Raw genomic sequence first — 18,100 nt, 5'->3', positions numbered from 1 at the left:
AATGAAAAAAGCCACGTGAATTCTTTTAATATTAAAGTGCGCGACCGGTTATTGCGGTAATAAGGAAATAACAGAAACTTTCATGGGGAATTGGATTTTCTGGGGAATCGAATGAATTTTAATGGTGCGTACGATATGAGAAAACGTGACGCTGAAGTTCCTGCAGAGGTCGTCAGTGGGCGTTTTTGTGGGCGAGCTGCAAGTGCAGTGTGGGGAAAATGCTGCACGGAGGGTATTTAATGAAAAATTTCGTTTGATGGCGGCGGAGATATTGCGAAAACTGCTGCGTTAAATGTAAAAAGAGGAGGCAATAAAGACAATCATAAAGTAAAGGCTATAAAAGTGTTCATTGGTTGTCGATTTTATAACTCAAATAAGGAAAAGAATGCTTGCAGGGTCGAGGAGTGGTGTAAATAGATGTTTGTGTGACTAGAGCACAAACACATTGTGCTTCAAATGCACATATTATTTTTATTTAAGAAAATAATAGAAAACACAATCTTAATAGAGTTCTTTTGATTTGATGTCATCAGCATTTCTATGGAAATAAACTGGTTCATATTTTGATTTTTTTCTCTGATGACGTCATGAATTGAACTAATAACACAAACATGACATTTGAATCCTGAAGATTTATGACCCTGAGACAATATATTCAATGTTTTCATAAAAATGGTAAAGGCGCTGAAATAAAATTAAATTAAAATTGGAATCAAGTTCAGTGAGTAACGTTTGGTAGCAATTCATGATTCTGAAACAATTTCAAGGAAAAATAACCCACTTTAGTTGCTATTGAATCAATTTTAAATTTTCGTATAAAAATGGTGGAGGCGCCGGGATAAAATTAAATTTATATATAGGTAATTTAATAAGTTCAAAGATAACTTAATATGAAACGTAATATTTTAAGAAAAGTTAAGCGCTTTTGTTTATATATTTTAACATCTGAACAAAATAACAAAAATGAAAATCGAGATATAAAGTTGCTGATTTTGGACCCAAATTCGACTTTCGCTGTAATTTGAAAGGATACAGTAGAAATAAGCATAGATTCGTGATTTTGCGAAAATGGTCAATCGAATAACTCCTTTTATTTATATTAATAATAATTAATCAATTTTTACTTTTTTACACAAAAATAAAAAAAGTTAGACAAAAAAATTAATATTTCAAAAAATCTTAAAATACTATTGTATTTTTAAAGGTACGAACAAATTAAATAAGAAGCGATTTTTTCCCTATATTTGTATGTTAAAATATGTTTTATATTATTTAGAATCTGAAAGTTTTTTCTCTTTAAAATTAGATTCATAGAAACACTGATATTTCTAAAATCTACAATTTTCCTGAGATGTGTAGAAGGAATTTTTGTAATATTTATAATCTCTGGAATTTTTATGGTATCTAGGTTCCGTGAGACCTATGAGATTCTGGCATTTTTGGTTTCCTTAGGTTCTCGAAAATATTAAATATGTCTAGAATTTCCATGATCTTTAGAACACAAGAATATATAGAATCTTTGAATCCTTAGAATTTTTGGATTCTCTGAAATTTCAAGTATATATATAAGATCTGTCTCTCAAATATTTTTGGTATTCCTAAATCTTCAAAATTTCCAATTCATCGCCACAATAGCTACAATTTCTAATATTCGTGGCAGATATATTAAGAATTTCAGGGTTTTCTCGAACAAGTTTGAAATTTCTGGCATATAGAGATCAACATCGGTGAAAAAACCGAAATCTCTAACTAGATTCCTTGGAATAGTTATACTCTCTAGAATTTCTGTGGTCTTTGAGTCCTCTGAGAATCTAGGATCTCTATGTTCTTTAGAATCTCGAGAACTTATAGAATTTTAAAGTCTTATGACTATAAATTTATCTAGAATCTCTGTATCTCAATAGAATAGAATTTTTAAATCTCTATAATCCTTACAATCGTAAAGTTTTTAAGGATCTCTGAAAATCAGATTTCTCGAGAATTCCAGAAATATCAAAGGATTTTGGATCGTTTGGCATCGCGGAAACATATTTTAACGTATATTGCAATTGTGGCATCCCTGGAAATTTTGAAATCTCTGAAATTTCTAACTACATATATTCTGGAATATTTATGATCTAAGTATAGAATTTCTGTGATCGCTAGTATCTTTGAGGTATTTGATGATCTAGGATTTCTAGATTCTTTAGATTCTCTAGAATTTAGAGAATTTTTGGACCTAAAATCTCAAGAATTTTTATGACTATAAATATATTTAGAATAATTTTTATGATTTTTTGGACACAGGAATTTCTGACATCTCTAAATCCTTAGAATTTTTGAACACTTTGGAATATTTGAAGTCTTCATAATCTCTAAAATCTCTAATATATCTAAGATTCCTAGGAGTATTTTAATATTATGATCCTTAGAATGTCAAATTCCTCCAGAAATTCTGTATATCTATCTAGATAACAGATTTTAAAATACATTGAATCTGTGGCATTGGCGGGAGCACTGAAATCTCTGAAAGTTCTGTCTAGAATCCTTGGAAAATTTACAGTCTTTGCAATTTCTGTGGAATTTAGTATTTTTGAGACCTCTGAGCTTCCACGATCTCTAGTTTCTTTAGAATCTCGAGAATTTATAGAAGTTTAGGATCCTTACAGTCTTATGACTATAAATGTCTCTAGAATCTCTGTATCTCAATGTTTAGAACTTTTGGAATGTCTATAATCCTTACAATCTCGAAGTTTTTAAGGATTTCTGTATATCAGATATCACGAGAATTTCACAAATCTCAAAGGATTCTAAAGAAACTAGAGATCGTAGAAACTCAGAGGTCTCAAAAATACTAAATTCCACAGAAATCGCAAATGTTGTAAATATTTCAAGGATTCTAGTTAGAACTTTCACAGGTTTCAGTGCTCCCAGAAATTTCAAAGAATTTTGGAGTTTCTGGTATTCAAGGAACATATTTTAAAGTATATTGCATCTGTGATACCGCTGGGAATACTGAAATCTCTGAAATTTCTAACTAGAATCTGGAATATTTATAATCTTCAGAATTTCTGTGGTATCTACTATCTTTGAGACATCCGAGGTTCTTTGATTTCTGATCTTGATCTTTGGATTCTCTATGATCTCTAAAGTCTCCAATATACATAAGATCCCTACAAGTATCTTAAAAAATTCTGGAATCTCTGAATCTGTAAAATTTCCGTCCAGTTGCTGAAACCGCTACAGTTTCTGATATCCACTGAACTTCTGAATATCTAGAATTTTTTGAATCTCTTTAATCCTTACAATATCAAATTCAAGAATTTCTGTATATCAGGGATCTCAAGAATTCTAGAAATCTCAAAGGCCTTTGGAATTTCTGGCATCTAGGGAACAGCTTTTAAAATACATTGCATTCCTGGATCGTTGGAATAGTTATAATCTCTAGAATTTCTATGGTACCTAGTATCTTTGAGTCTTCTGAAATTCCAGGATTTCTAGGTTCTTTAGAATCTCCAGACTTTATAGAATTTTAGGATCCTTAAATTCTTAAGAATTTGTATGACTCTAAACAGGTCGTGATTTCTTGGACGTAGGAATTTCTAAAATCTCTAGAATTTTTGGATTTCTTGGAAACTTTGGAGTCTTCGTGATTTCTAAAATCTCTTATATCTTTAAAATTTCTTGGAAAACATCAAATATTTTTCGAATCTCAATAATCGTTACCATCTCAAGCTTCTTAAGTATCTCTGTATATCAGACATCTCAAGAATTCCGGAAATCTCAATGGAATTTGGACTTCCTGGCATCTAGGGAACAGATTTTAAGAAGAAGAACAGATTGGATCTGTGGCATCGCTGGGAACATTAAATTTTCTGAAATTTCTAAGTAGATCTGGAATATTTATAATTTTTAGAATTTCTGTGGTACCTAGTATCTTTGAGAGATCTTTGTTTTTACGATTCCTAAGTTCTTTAGAATTTCTAGAATTTATAAAGGACCCTCTGGAATCTTGGGAGTCTTCATAATCACTAAAATCTCTAATATGTCTAAGATTCCTTGAAAATCTAAAAACTGAAACATCGAAAATTTGAAAAATCGAGAAATCAAAAAATTTGAAAAAACTAAAATTAAAAAAATCGGATATTTAAGACAGCGAAAATTTGAAAAATCGAAAAAGTAAAATACTGAAAAATTGGAAAAGAAAGAAAAGTTGAAGAATCGAAAATTTGAAGAATTGAGAAACACAAAAATCGAAATATTAAAAAATCGAAACATTGAAAAATCGAAACACTGAAAATTAGAAAATCGAAAAATCGAATAGCTGAAAAGTCGAAAAAATATCGAAAGATTAAAATCATGAAATCGAAAAGTCGAGACGTCGACAAATTGAGAACTCGGTATAGACTAAAAACAGAAAAATGAAAAAAATAAAAAAAATAAAAAAATTTAAAAATTTAAAATTAAAAAGATCGATAAATCGAAAGAACGACAAATTGAACATTCAAAATCGAAATATCGAAATCTCAATAAATCCAGATATTGAAAAATTTAAAAACCGAAAAACTGAAACAGAAAAATAAAAAATTTAAAAAGTCGAAAAATTGACAATCGGAATAATCTAAAATGAAGAAGCGAAAATTTGAAAAATCCAGAAACTGAAAAAAAAAAACGAAATGGAGACACAAAAATCGAAAAATCTAAAGACTGAAAAATAAAGAAATCGAAAAGTCCAAAAATGGGAAAATTGAAAAATCAAAAATCTAAAAAGATAAGAATTGATAAACAGAAAAAATCTGAAATTTAAAAAAATTTAAAATTAAAATATGCAAAAATTGAAAAATCCTGAAATTAAAAGATCAACAAATCGATAAATTGAAATTTCGAAATATTGAAAAAATGAAATGACGAATTTTTGGGAAATCGAAAAATTGAAAGATCTACACATTGAAAAATTAAAATTTCGAAAAATTGAAAAGCCGAAAAGTCGAAAAACCAAAAAAATGTCGAAAAATTAAAAAATTACAACATCGGGAAATCATGACATCCGAAAGTCAAGACGTTGACAAATTGAGGAATCGAAATAGGCCAAAATCAAAAAATCTAAAAGATGGAAACTGAAAAACTGAAAAATTCAAAATCAAAAACATCGATAAAACGAAACATTGAAAAATTGAAAGCATGACAGATTGAACATTCAAAACAGAAACATCGAAATCTCAATAAATCCAGAAATTGAAAAATTGGAACATCCAAAAATAAAAAATTTTAAAAATCAAAAAATTGAAGATCTAAAAAATCTAAAATCGATAAATCACTGAAAAATCGAAAATTTAAAAATTCAAAAAATTGAAATATGAAAATATCGAAGAACTGAAAAAATCGAGAAATCGAAAAATCGAAAAGTCGAGACAGCGAAAGCTTGAAGAAGCGAAAAATTTGAACATCCAAAAAAATTGAAAAATCGAGAAATTGAAAAGTCAAAAAATCGTAGTCGAAACATCTAAAATTTAAAATATCGTAAATTTAAGATATCGAAAAGGTAGGATATGTATCGAAAAATTGGAAAAGGAGGAAAAGCTGAAGAATCGAAAAAATAAAAAATTCCGCAATTGAAACACCGAAAAATTGAAAAATCTATAGACTGAAAAATAGAGAAATCGAAAAGTAAAAAATCCAAGTCGAAAAATTTTAAAAACCAAAAATTGGGAAATCAGAAACCTGAAAAATTTTGAATTTGAAAAATTAAAAAATTGCAAAATCGAAACGTTGACAAGTGGGTAAATCAAAAAATCGATATACGAGAAACTGAGAAATCGAAAATTTCAAGAGTCGAAAAATTGAAAAATCGTAAAAAACCGGAAAATTAAAATATGCAGAAATTGAAAAATTGATAAATTGAAAATTCGGAATGTTGAAAAATGGCAAACATTGGAAAATCAGAAACATGAAAAATTGAAAAACCAAAATTTGAAGAACTGAAAAATCGAAACATTGAGAAGTGGGTAAATCAAAAAATCCATTAACCGAGAAACGGAGAAATCGAAAATTTGAAGAGTCGGAAAATCGAGAACTCGAAACATTAAAAAATGGAAATGTCGAAAATCAATAAATTGAAAAATCGAAATGTTGAAAAATCCCAAAACTGAAACGACGAAGTTTTGAGAAATCGAAAAATTGAAAAATCAAAACATTGAAAAATTAGAGTATCTTAAATATTTTTGGAAACTCTAAATCTCTAAAGTTTCCATTTAATTGCTGGAACTGCTACAATTTCTAATATCCGCGGAACTTCTGGATATATAGAATTCTTTGAATCTCTATAATCATCTGAGTCTCAAACTCGTATATCACGTATCTCAAGAATTCTAGAAATTTCAATCGTAGACCTCTGTGGTTCTACGAATTCTAGGTCCTTTAGAATCTTTAGAAGGAAGCTTTGGGGTCTTCATAATCTCTAAAATATCTAAGATTCCTACAAGTATTTTAAATATTTTTGGAATCTCTCCATCTGTAAAATTCACTCAATGACTGGAACTGCTACAATACCTAACATCTGCGTAACTTCTGAATATCTAGAATTCTTTGAGTTTCTATATCCTTACAATCTCAAACACTCTAACTAAGTAGAATCCTTGGAATAGTTATAACCTCTAGAATTTCTGTGGTATTTAGTAACTTTGAGTCCTCTGAAATGCTAGGATTTCTAGATTCTTTAGAATTTCGAGACGTGATGGAATTTTAGGATTCTTAAAGACTTAAAGATTTGTATGACTATACACATGTCTAGAATTTTTGGATCCTTTGGAATCTTTGGTGTCTTCATGATGTCTAAAATCTGTAATATCTCCAAGAATTCTTGGAGGATATCAATTTTTTTTGGAATCTCTGAATCTGTAAAATTTCCTTCTAATTACTGGTACTGCTACAATCTCTAATACCCGCGGAACCTCCCAATATCTAGAATTTTTGAATTTTTTAATCTCAAAGTTCTTAAGAATGTGTGTACATCAGATTTCTCAAGCGTTCTAAAAATGTCAAAGTGATTTGGATTTTCTGGCATCTAGGGAACAGTTTTAAAAATACATTGCAACTGTGGCATCGCTGAATCCTTGGAATATCTATAATATCTAGAATTTCTGTGGTATCTAGTATTTTTGAGTCTCTGAGATCCTTAAATATGTCTGGAATCTCCGTGATTCCTTAGAAGCAAGAATTTCTAAAATTTCTGAGATTCTAGAATTTTTAGATCCTTTGAAATCTTCGGAATCTTCATAATTTCTAAAATGTCTAATCGATCAATTGTTGGTATTGATGCAAACTGTAATACTCGTGGAACTTCTCAATACCTAGAATTTTTGGAACATCTATAATAATCCTAACAATCTCAACGTTCTTCAGGATTTCTGTGTATCAGATATCTCAAGAATTCCAGAAATCTACAATCTAGGGAACAGATTTTAAATTACGTTTAACAACACTGAATTCCTGAAATTTCTAACTAGAATCTGGATATTTATAACCTTTAGAGTTTCTGTGGTAACTAGTATCTTTGAAACATCTAAGGTTTCACGATTTCTAGGTTCTTTAAAATCTCTAAAATTCATAGAAGACTTGCTGGAACTGCTACAATCTCTAATATCCGCAGAACTTCTAAATATCTACAATTCTTGGAATTACTATAATCTTTACAAGCTTAAACTTCTCAAGAATTTCTGTATATAAAGTATCTCAAGAATTTTAGAAATATCAAAAGTGCTTCGAGTTCCTGGTATCTAGAAAGGAGCTTTTAAAATACACTCTGTGGTATTGCTTGGAACACTGAAATTTCTGAAGTATCTAACTAACTAGAATCCTTGTAATAGTAATAATCTTTAAAATTTCTATGGTATCTACTATTTTTGAGATCCTTGAGCTTCTAGAATTTCTAGGACCTCAGGATTTCTTCTAAGCAAGAATTTTAAAAATCTCTTAACTTCTAGAATTCTTGCATCCACTGGAATTTTGAAGTCTATACATCTAAGATCTCTCTAGCAGTATCTCAAATATTTTTGAGATCACTGAATGTCTAAAGGTTCTGTCCAATCACTGAAATTGCTACACTTTCTAAGATCAGCGGAATTTCTGAAAATCTAGAATTCTTGGAATTTCTATAATCTTTACAATCTCGAACTTCTCAAGGGTTTCTGTATATCAGTTATCTCAACAATTCTAGAAATCTAGCATCTAGGGAACAGATTTTAAAGTACGTTGAACAACACTGAAATTCTGAAATTTCTAACTAGAATCTGGATATTTATAACCTTTAGAATTTCTGTGGTATCTAGTATCTTTGAAACATGTAAGGTTTCACGATTTCTAGGTTTTTTAAAATCTCTAAAATTCATAGAAGACTTGCTGGAACTGCTACAATGTCTAATATCCGCAGAACTTCTAAAGATTTACAATTCTTGGAATTTCTATAATCTTTACAAGCTTAAACTTCTCAAGAATTTCTGTATGTCAGGTATCTCTAGAATTCTAGAAATATCAAAAGCGTTTCGAGTTCCTGGTATCTAAAAAAGAACTTTTATAATACACTCTGTGGTATTGCTTAGAACACTGAAATTTCTGAAATTTCTAACTAACTAGAATCCTTGTAATAGTGATAATCTTTAAAATTTCTATGGTATCTAGTATTTTTGAGACCCTTGAGCTTCTAGTATTTCTAGGACCTCAGGATTTCTTCTAAGCAAGAATTTTAAAAATCTCTTAACTTCTCGAATTCTTGCATCCACTGGAATTTTGAAGTCTATACATCTAAGATCTCTCTAGCAGCATCTCAAATATTTTTGAGATCACTGAATGTCTAAAGGTTCTGTCCAATCACTGAAATTGCTACAATTTCTAAGATCGGCGGAATTTCTAAAAATATAGAATTCTTGGAATTTCTATAATCTTTACAATCTCAAACTTCTCAAGGGTTTTTGTATATCAGTTATCTCAAGAATTCTAAAAATTTCAAAGACGTTTGGAATTTCTGAATCTTTACAATGTTTTTCGCTGGAATCTTTGAGGACTGCAGTTTCTAATTGATCTAAGATCTAGAATCTTTGATTTTCTAAAATTCTATCAAAAATATTTTATATCAGAAGAACTTAGGTATACATTTATTCAAATATTATATTGACATCAGAACAACATAACAAAACAAACGAAGATGAAAATCGACATTAGCGAACTCTTTTTGGATAGATTTAAACAGTTAAATTTTTTGATTTGGAAAGATTCATGATTCAGTGGAATAAATAAAAAAAAAATAGTATTACAAAAATCCATTCGTAAATTTTTTTCTATCTATAATCAATATGATTAATGAAATATCGAGGAGCGTGCGCTTGTTGAATCACCCCATATAGCAAAAAACACATATCCAGGAAAATATCGAAAGCAAGAACCAATAAAAGATAACATAAACGCCACTCTTTTGTACCAAGTTGATATAAATAACACATATGAAACTCGCTCAAGAGAGTCTATATTCCGACAATTCAAAGGAGTTTTTTGCTTCTCGTTTATGTAAACTGACAATATTGAAACTGAAATGTATTGAGAGCAAATATATATTCAACAAAGTGTCATTCACCCTGGCATAATTGAACTAAGTCCTGTAAGAGCTCCTAAATTGTGTGCTTCCCTCAGGAATCCTCAAACACCGCAAGAGAATCACCAGCAATAATTAGTTCCTCGAAACCTACACAATTTTTGCACAGCCGCTCTCCACGAATGCGTGTTTAAGCGAACGTCATTAAAAATTTACAACAACCTCTTCAATTATCTTAGTTAAATAAATTAGCAACGAAAATTTTGCGAATTGTTATTTTCGAAAAATGCGTCCATTTAAATGGAAATTAGTCGTTTCTTGACTACATCAAGGCAATTATTCGCCTTCAGTTTGTGCGTACTACACAATACAGCAAAAGCTTCCAACAAGTGTTTCCGCGCTTAATTAACTTTATCGTCAACGTTTTAAATATCTATCCATCCTATCTGCGTAAATTCGCTTCTTAACTCCTCGGAAATGCAAAACGGGACGAAACAACCCATTAAAGAAGCATTGTCGGAGCTTAAGTGCCTCGGCTACACTTTCACACACCAATTAAACATACCTTCAACCTGTGCACCCTCCAAATGACTCACCCGGACCCGAATCCCTCCCTCGCACCAGGAATCATTTATTCGAGTCACGACCTAGAAGCTTTGAGCTTTCAGTATTCGCATTATGGCCCCCAGCGTGATCGCATTATAGCTTATTATGCAAAAATTCCAAACAAAATACTTATTAAACAGACGAACTCCACACACGATTTATACTAGGAATTGCGTAATTCGGGTCGGCTTTGATCTCAGGGCTATAATTAACCCGAATTGTTTACGGGATATTTGGGTTGCAGCAGCAAAAACAAATCTTTTAATAAATTATCGATTCGTTCTTTTACTAGCTGGAGGATGGAGCTTTTACGACACATGAATCATTTATCAATGGAGTGCTGAAACTGACGAAAACAACGCATACTGCAAGCAATAACAAGTCGCGAAAGTCGCTTTATTCGGTTGTGAATGCCTGAAAGTCGTGACAGAATGTTTTGGAATGGTAATCGGTTGCCCGGCGCCTCCGCCATTCCGGAGGTTTTGTTAACTTAGTTTTGAGGGAGAAAAGTGAAAGGTTTTAGTAAAGCGAGGCTAGAAAGAGGATAAATAAGACGGCGTGACACTTGCACGTAATTTAATGCTGCTGGTATCTAGAAAATTTACGATGATTTGGAACCAGCGGGGAGAATTTTTTAAAGGGTAATTTACGACGCGAAATTTGGCAAGGACTGCGAGTTTGTATGGCTAAACTATTCAGTAATTAAATTTCATTATTTATTATGTATGTAGCTTTTAAAAATTCTTCAGTTATTTTTTCATATTTTCGGCAGATATATCTTTCGTTGTTTGTTCTTGAAAGCGGCTTTGTTCTCATTAATTTTTTTATGTTGAAGTAATGTACTTTCCAAGGTGCTCTTTAAATACACGTTGCAATTTAGGATGCGGTTGATAGGTTTATCATAAATCATTTTATTTTCGTACAGTTATGAGTGCGAATTTCTTTTTAACCTGCCTTTGAAGTACAGGTTCTTTGAAAGAGTGATTTGTTGTTTCAAAAACGGTGAAACAATTTCTGTAGCTTTCTGACTTTACAAAGTAGGTTTTTGTATTTTTAGACATATTTCTAACAAAATTTACGATTGTGACTTAATATTTGTAACCTGTGGATGAAATGAAGTCGTTTTTTTTTAAAATTAGGTTTGTATTTTTTGTTTATTTACTTAGGTATCTGCTGTAAAAATTATTATTTCGTGTTCGTAAGCCAAGTAAATTTCTTTCAGTATTTATTAGTTTGTTTTAACATTTTTTTAAATAAGTTTTGGGAAAAAATTTCTTTATTTCTAGAGTTTCCGATTCGATGTGATTTCAGATTTTCTATAAATCGGTATTTTTATTTTTCTCTGGAATTTCTGGATTTTTTTCGCTTTCAGCAAAAGTGGCTACAGGTCCATTTACTTTTAAACTTATTCTGTTCTAAGGTCTCCATGGATTTATTTTTCAAATTTTCTAAGTTATTTAAAGAGATGTAGCAATAGTGATTACAGATTCAGAACATTAACTAGTGTTTTTTTTCTGTTAAAATATGCCGGTTTTATTTTTTTTTCCAATTTTAAATCTTTCAATCTTTCGATTTTTCAATTTTTCGTTTTTAGTTCTTCATTTTTTTAATTTTTACATATTTTGATTTTTAGTTTAACTTTTTAAATTTTTAATAGGTTTCCCTATTTTGGATTTATGGGCGTTTTGGCTTTTCAAATATTCAATTTTTTGATTTGTAATTTTTCGATTATTATTTTCCCAATTTCTATTTTAGATATTTTACTTTGCGGTTTTTTTGTTTTGAGTTCTATATTTTTAATTTTTCGGTTTTTTGATTTGTCATTTCAATTTTTAGATTTTTTAATTGTTTGATTTTTGAGATTCCCTATTTTTAATTTTTCGATTTTTCAGTTGTACCTACGTTTTTCAAGTTTACCCATTTTCAGTTTCCGATTTCCCAACTTTTAATATTTCCAGTTTTAAATTCTTCAATGTTTAGAATTTGCAGTTTTGAATATTTTAGTCCTACAATTTTTATCTGTGTATTTATTTTAAATTTTTGGCTGTTTCATTTTTTATGTTTTCATTTTTTCGGTTTTCAATTTATTATTTCTCCAATTTTTCGTTTTTTCTAATTTTTAATTTTTTTTAATTCAATTTTCCATATTTCAAATTTTAGATGCTTTGGTTTTCGTTTTTAAAATTTTGTGGTTTCTAGATTTTCAATTTTCCGATTTTTCAGTTTTCATTTCTTCAATTTTTGGATTTGCAGTTTGTCGATTTTTCAGTTTTTAGTTATTTTATTTATTCTATTTGTCAATTTGATTTTCGAGTATCCCATTTTTCAATTTAATTTTTTTTGGATTTTCAATTGTTAGATATTCGAGTTTTCCTATTATCAATTTTATTTTTTTTCAGTTTTCGGTTTCTTAAATTTTTATAATTTTTACTTGTAAATTTTTCAGTTATTCGATTTTTCAATTGTGGATATTTTAGTTTTTCGTTTTTTCAATTTTTGAAGTTTCTATATTTGTAATTTGTCAATTTTTCAATCTTTCATTTTTTCAGTTTTTTTTTTAATTTTTTGGTTCTTCAATTTTTCGAATTTTCAGTTTAATTTCTTCGTTTTGTCAATTGTTTGATTCTCTATTTTTCGTTTTTGGGTTTTTCAGTTTTCAAATTCTTCAATTTTTCTATTTTTCAATTTGTCATTTCTTCAATGTTTAGGTTTTTTAATTGTTTGATTTTTGAGTTTCCCTATTTTTAATTTTTCGATTTTTCAATTATACGCTTTTTAAGTTCCGCCTATTTCGAGCTTCTGTTTTCAGTTTTTCAATTTCTCAATGTTTGTTTTTTTCAATTTTTGGTTTCTTCAGTTTTACAAATTCTAATTTTTTCAGTTATTTTGACATTTTTTTAATTGTAGATATTTTAGTTTTCGTTTTTTAATTTATTAATGTTTGTTTTTTTTAGTTTTCAATTCTTCAATTTTTTGATTTGCATTTTGTCGATTTTTCAGTTTGTCATTTTTTCAATTTTTTGAATTTTCAATTTATAGATTTTTTTTCGTTTTTTTTATTTATTGGATTTCTGAGTTTCCCTATTTACAATTTTTCAATTTTTCGATTCTTCGATTTTAAATGTTACGTTTGTTCAATTTTTGATTTCTTCAGTTTTTCCAATTTTCAGTTATAAATTCTTCAATTTTTTTTTCGATTTTTAATTTTTGTATATTTTAGTTTTCCGTATTTTGAAAAATTTTTTAGTTTCTATATCTTTAAGTTTCGGATTTTTCTGTTTTTGATTTTTTCAATTTTTCGATTTGCAATTTTTCAATTTTTCGATTTGTCATTCCTTCAATTGTTTGATTTCGTAATTTTTTTTAGATTTTTCAATTTTTTGTCTTTTGAATTTTTTCATTTTTGAGTAACTCTATTTGTCATTTTCGATTTTTCAGATTTTCGTCTCTTCATTTTATCAATTTTTGTAATTTTAATTGTTGTGATATTTTCAAGTGTTCGATTTTCAATTTTCTAAATATTCAATTTTTCGTTTCTTCAATTATAGATTTTTTAGGTTTTCGTTTTTTCAATTTTTGTGTTTATTGATTTTTTCGTTCTTCGTTTTTTCAATTTTTGAGTTTCTTCAGGTTTTCCAATTTTCATTTATAAATTCTTCAATTTTTCAATTTTTTGGATTTTAGATATTCTAGTTTTTCGTTTGTTTTTTCAATATTTTAGAGTCTATATTTTAACTTTTGGATTTTTCAGTTTTTCATTTCTTCAATTTTTCGATTTGCAATTTTTCGATTTTTTACTTTTTTTGTTTTTTGAATTTCTCGATTTTTGTCTATTTCTATTTATCATTTTCCATTTTCAGTTTTTCGTTTCTTCATTTTTAGATTTATCAATTTTCGATTTTTTCAGGTTTTCTAATTTTCGATTTTAAAATTTTCAATTTTTCGATTTTTCAACTACAGATGTTTTAGTTTTTCGTTTTTACAATTTTTGAGTTTCTAAACTTGTAATTTGTCGATTTTTCAATTTTTCATTCCTTCAGCTTTTTTTTAATTTTTTTATTCAATTTTTGGATTTTTAGTTTAATTTTTTCGTTTTTTCAAGTGTTTGATTTTTTAGTTCCTCTATTTTCAATTTTTTAATTTCAAATTTAAGGAACCTAAAAATCGTAAAATTATTATAGTTGATATTTTGATTTTTAATTTGTCATTTTTTCAACTTTTCGAGTTTAAAATTTTTTGATATTTAGTTTATCGTGTTTTCATTTGTTCGATTTCCGAATTTTTTATTTTAGATTTTTCAGTTTCCTCCGGTTTTAAATTTTTCGATTTTTGAGTACATATTTCTATTTTGTCATTTTCGACTTTTCAATTTTTCGTTTCTTCATTTTTTCAATTTTTTTATATTTTGAAGTGTTCGAAATTCGATTTTCTCAATTTTCAATTTTTAGATTTTTCAATGTTTAATGTCTTCAGGTTTTGTAATTTTTGATTTAAAATTTTTCAAATTGTCAGTTTTTTAATCGTGAATGTTTTAGTTTTTCGAATTTTGAGTTTCCCTCTTTTCAATTTCTGAATTTTTCTATTTTTCGATTTTAAAATTGTTTCGTTTCTTCAATTTTTGGTTTCTTCAGTTTTTCAAATTTTCAATTTTGATTTCTTCAATTTTTTGGTTTGCAATTTGTCCATTTTTCAGTTTGTCATTTCTTCAATTATTCGTATTTTTAATTTTTGAATATTTTATTTTTTCGTTTTGTCAGTTTGAATTTCGAGTTTCCAAATTTTCAAAATTTTGATTTTCCAATTAACAGATCTTTGAGTTCTCTTATTATCAATATTTCGTTTTTTTCAGTATTTGGTTTCTTAAATTTTTCTAATATTCACTTGTAAATTTTCCAATTCTTTGATTTTAGAATTTTAGATATTTTAGTCCTTGATTTTTAAAATTTTTCACTTTCTTTACGTTCAATTTTTGGATTTTTCAGTTTTCATTTCTTCAATTTTTGAATTTGCAGTTTGTTGATTTTTCAGTTTTTAGATATTTTATTTATATTATTTGTCAATTTGATTTTCGAGTATCTCAATTTTCAATTTTGTTGGATTTTATTTGTTAGATATTCGAGTTTTCCTATTATCAATTCTTTTTTTTTTTTTCAGTTTTCGGTTTCTTAAATTTTTATAATTTTTACTTGTAAATTTTTCAATTGTAGATAGTTTAGTTTTTCGTTTTTTCAGTTTTTGAAGTTTCTATATTTGTAATTTGTCAATTTTTCTAATTTTTATTTTTTCAGTTATTTTTACATTTTTTCATTGTAGATATTTTAGTTTTCGTTATTTAATTTATTAATTTTTGGATTCTTTTTAGTTTTCAATTCTTCAATTTTTTGATCTGCATTTAGTTGATTTTTCAGTTTGTCATTTTTTCAATTTTTTGAATTTTCAATTTTTAGATATTTATTTTTTTCGTTTTGTCAATTTGAGTTTCCCAATTTTCAGTTTATAGATTTTTTTTTCGTTTTTTTTTTATTTATTGTATTTCTGAGTTTCCCTATTTTCAATTTTTCAATTTTTCGATTCTTCGATTTTAAATGTTTCGTTTCTTCAATTTTTTATTTCTTCAGTATTTCCAATTTTCAGTTTTAATTTCTTCAATTTTTCTTTCGATTTTTAATTTTTGTATATTTTAGTTTTTCGTATTTCCAAAAATTTTTTAATTTCTATATTTTTAAGTTTTGGATTTTTCAGTTTTTGATTTCTTCAATTTTTCCTTTTGCAATTTTTCAATTTTTCCATTTTTTCATTCCTTCAATTGTTTGATTTCCTAATTTTTTTTTTAGATTTTCCAATTTTTTTCTCTTTTGAATTTTTTCATTTTTGAGTAACTCTATTTGTCATTTTCAATTTTTCAGTTTTTCGTCTCCTCATTTTCTCGATTTTTGTAATTTTAAATGTTTTGTTAATAATAATAGTTTATTTACGGAATATACCATTACAAATCATAACAATAGTTACACTTTACATATTTAAAGCATTCTTCAGCTCCCTCTTAAAAACATTAATTGACACACCACAAAAGTTCAGATCATTATACTCCATCGCCAGTTTAGCCATGCGGCATAACGGAGATTTTTGAGCATATAGTGTGCGATGGAAAGGGACTTGGAGCAAATGAGAACCTCTTGTGGCGCGATTAGGTACATGTAAAGAAAACAGATTAAGAATGTCGGAACAATTTACACGGTTATTTAACACATTAAAAACAAAGCACAAATCAAAGTAATGGCGACGACTTATTAATAAACTAAGCCCGAAATATTTAACTATGAGTTCGTAATTATTCCTATCAAATATAACATTTAGTTTAAAACATAAAAATTTAATGAACTTTCTTTGAATTTTTTCAAGTCTATATATATAGAGATGATAGTAAGGTGACCAAATTATACAGCAGTACTCTAACAATGAGCGAACATATGAATTATATAAAATGCAAAAGACACGAAGGCTAGTAAACTCCTGACATTGTCTTAGAACAAATCCCAAGGTTTTATTAATTTTATTGACAATTTTATCAACATGTAGAGTAAAGGCTAATTTTGGATCTAACATTACACCCAAGTCACAAAAATATGCTACTTGTTCTACAACTACATCCGAAATATTATAGTTGAATTCAGGTACTTTAACAATTTTTTTAGAGAATCTCATAGATTTACATTTGTGTACGTTAAGCTTAAGACTATTATCTGAACACCACATTTTAAACTTATCTAGGTCATTTTGAAGTAAAATACAATCAAAGGGAGAATTGATAGCTCGAAACAATTTCAAGTCATCAGCGTATAATAGAAAAAGACTGTTTTGAAATACATATTTAACATCGTTGACATATAATAAGAACAGAATAGGTCCCAAGTGGGAACCTTGCGGAACACCAGAACAAGCATCAATTGATTTTGATAATATGCCATTAAATTCAACGTGCGACTTACGATTTGTTAAGTAGCATTCTATCCAGCCAAGCAAAGGATCAAATATCCCAAAATGTTTTAATTTATTCAGTAAATGTTTAATGTTGACTGAATCGAATGCTTTGCTAATATCAGTAAAAATACAATCCACTTCCGATCCCAGTTCATTCATATTAGTAACAAATTCCGTAAAAAGAAATAAATTGGTGGTAGTTGATCTCCCACTGAAAAAACCATGTTGCTCAGTAATAATAGTTTCTTTCACACTAGCAAATAAAATATCTGCAACAATTGCATCAAAGATCTTAGGAATAAATGGTAATTTAGAGACACCGCGATAATTACTAATAATATTTCTAGAGCCACTTTTAAATATTGGCAAGACAAAAGACTTTTTCCAAAAATCTGGAAATACAGATAAAGACAATGATTTATTGAACATTATTTGAAGTGGATTAATCAGAGAAAGCAGACATTTTTTAACAAAGATCGCAGGAACACCATCTGGTCCTGGGTGACTAGAGTTATTAAAAGATTGCACTTTTTTCAAGATATCATCGTAGGTGATATGAATAAAATTTAAATCTAAAGCAGTATCACAGTAATAAGTATCACAGAAATTAACATCGGGATCAGGATGACTAAATACAGATTGAAAATATGATGCAAACAAGTCAGCAATGTCAAATGAAGAATGAGCTTCCACGTCATTATAATACATTGTTTTAGGAAAGCCACTGTTCTGTTTATTGGCTTTTACATAGTTCCAAAACATTTTTGAATTAGATATTATATTATTTTCCACCTTATCAATATATAATTGTCTACAATTGTGAATAGCCTCTTTACATTCGTATCTTAATTGAGCAAATCTCACGTAATCATAATGTGAATTAGATTTTTTATAATCCTTATGAGCTATTTTCTTCTGTATAATTAAAGATTTAGTAGAATTATCTATCCA

At 28.2% G+C, this 18,100-nt stretch overlaps 1 protein-coding gene across 3 annotated transcripts in view; it reads right to left on the bottom strand.

Annotated features, from left to right (window-relative positions):
• The window catches only part of LOC135133798 (calcitonin gene-related peptide type 1 receptor), a 171,788-nt gene that overhangs the window by 19,915 nt on the left and 133,773 nt on the right, over positions 1 to 18,100 (bottom strand). The window lies entirely within an intron of this gene.

This window comes from Zophobas morio, unplaced genomic scaffold, assembly GCF_036711695.1.
Source record: "Zophobas morio isolate AGI-343-1 ecotype UQ-CSIRO unplaced genomic scaffold, CSIRO_AGI_Zmor_V1 ptg000022l, whole genome shotgun sequence".
NCBI lineage: Eukaryota > Metazoa > Arthropoda > Insecta > Coleoptera > Tenebrionidae > Zophobas > Zophobas morio.
Note: the sequence above shows the minus strand (reverse complement) of the source record. Positions and strands in the feature narration are given on the sequence as shown.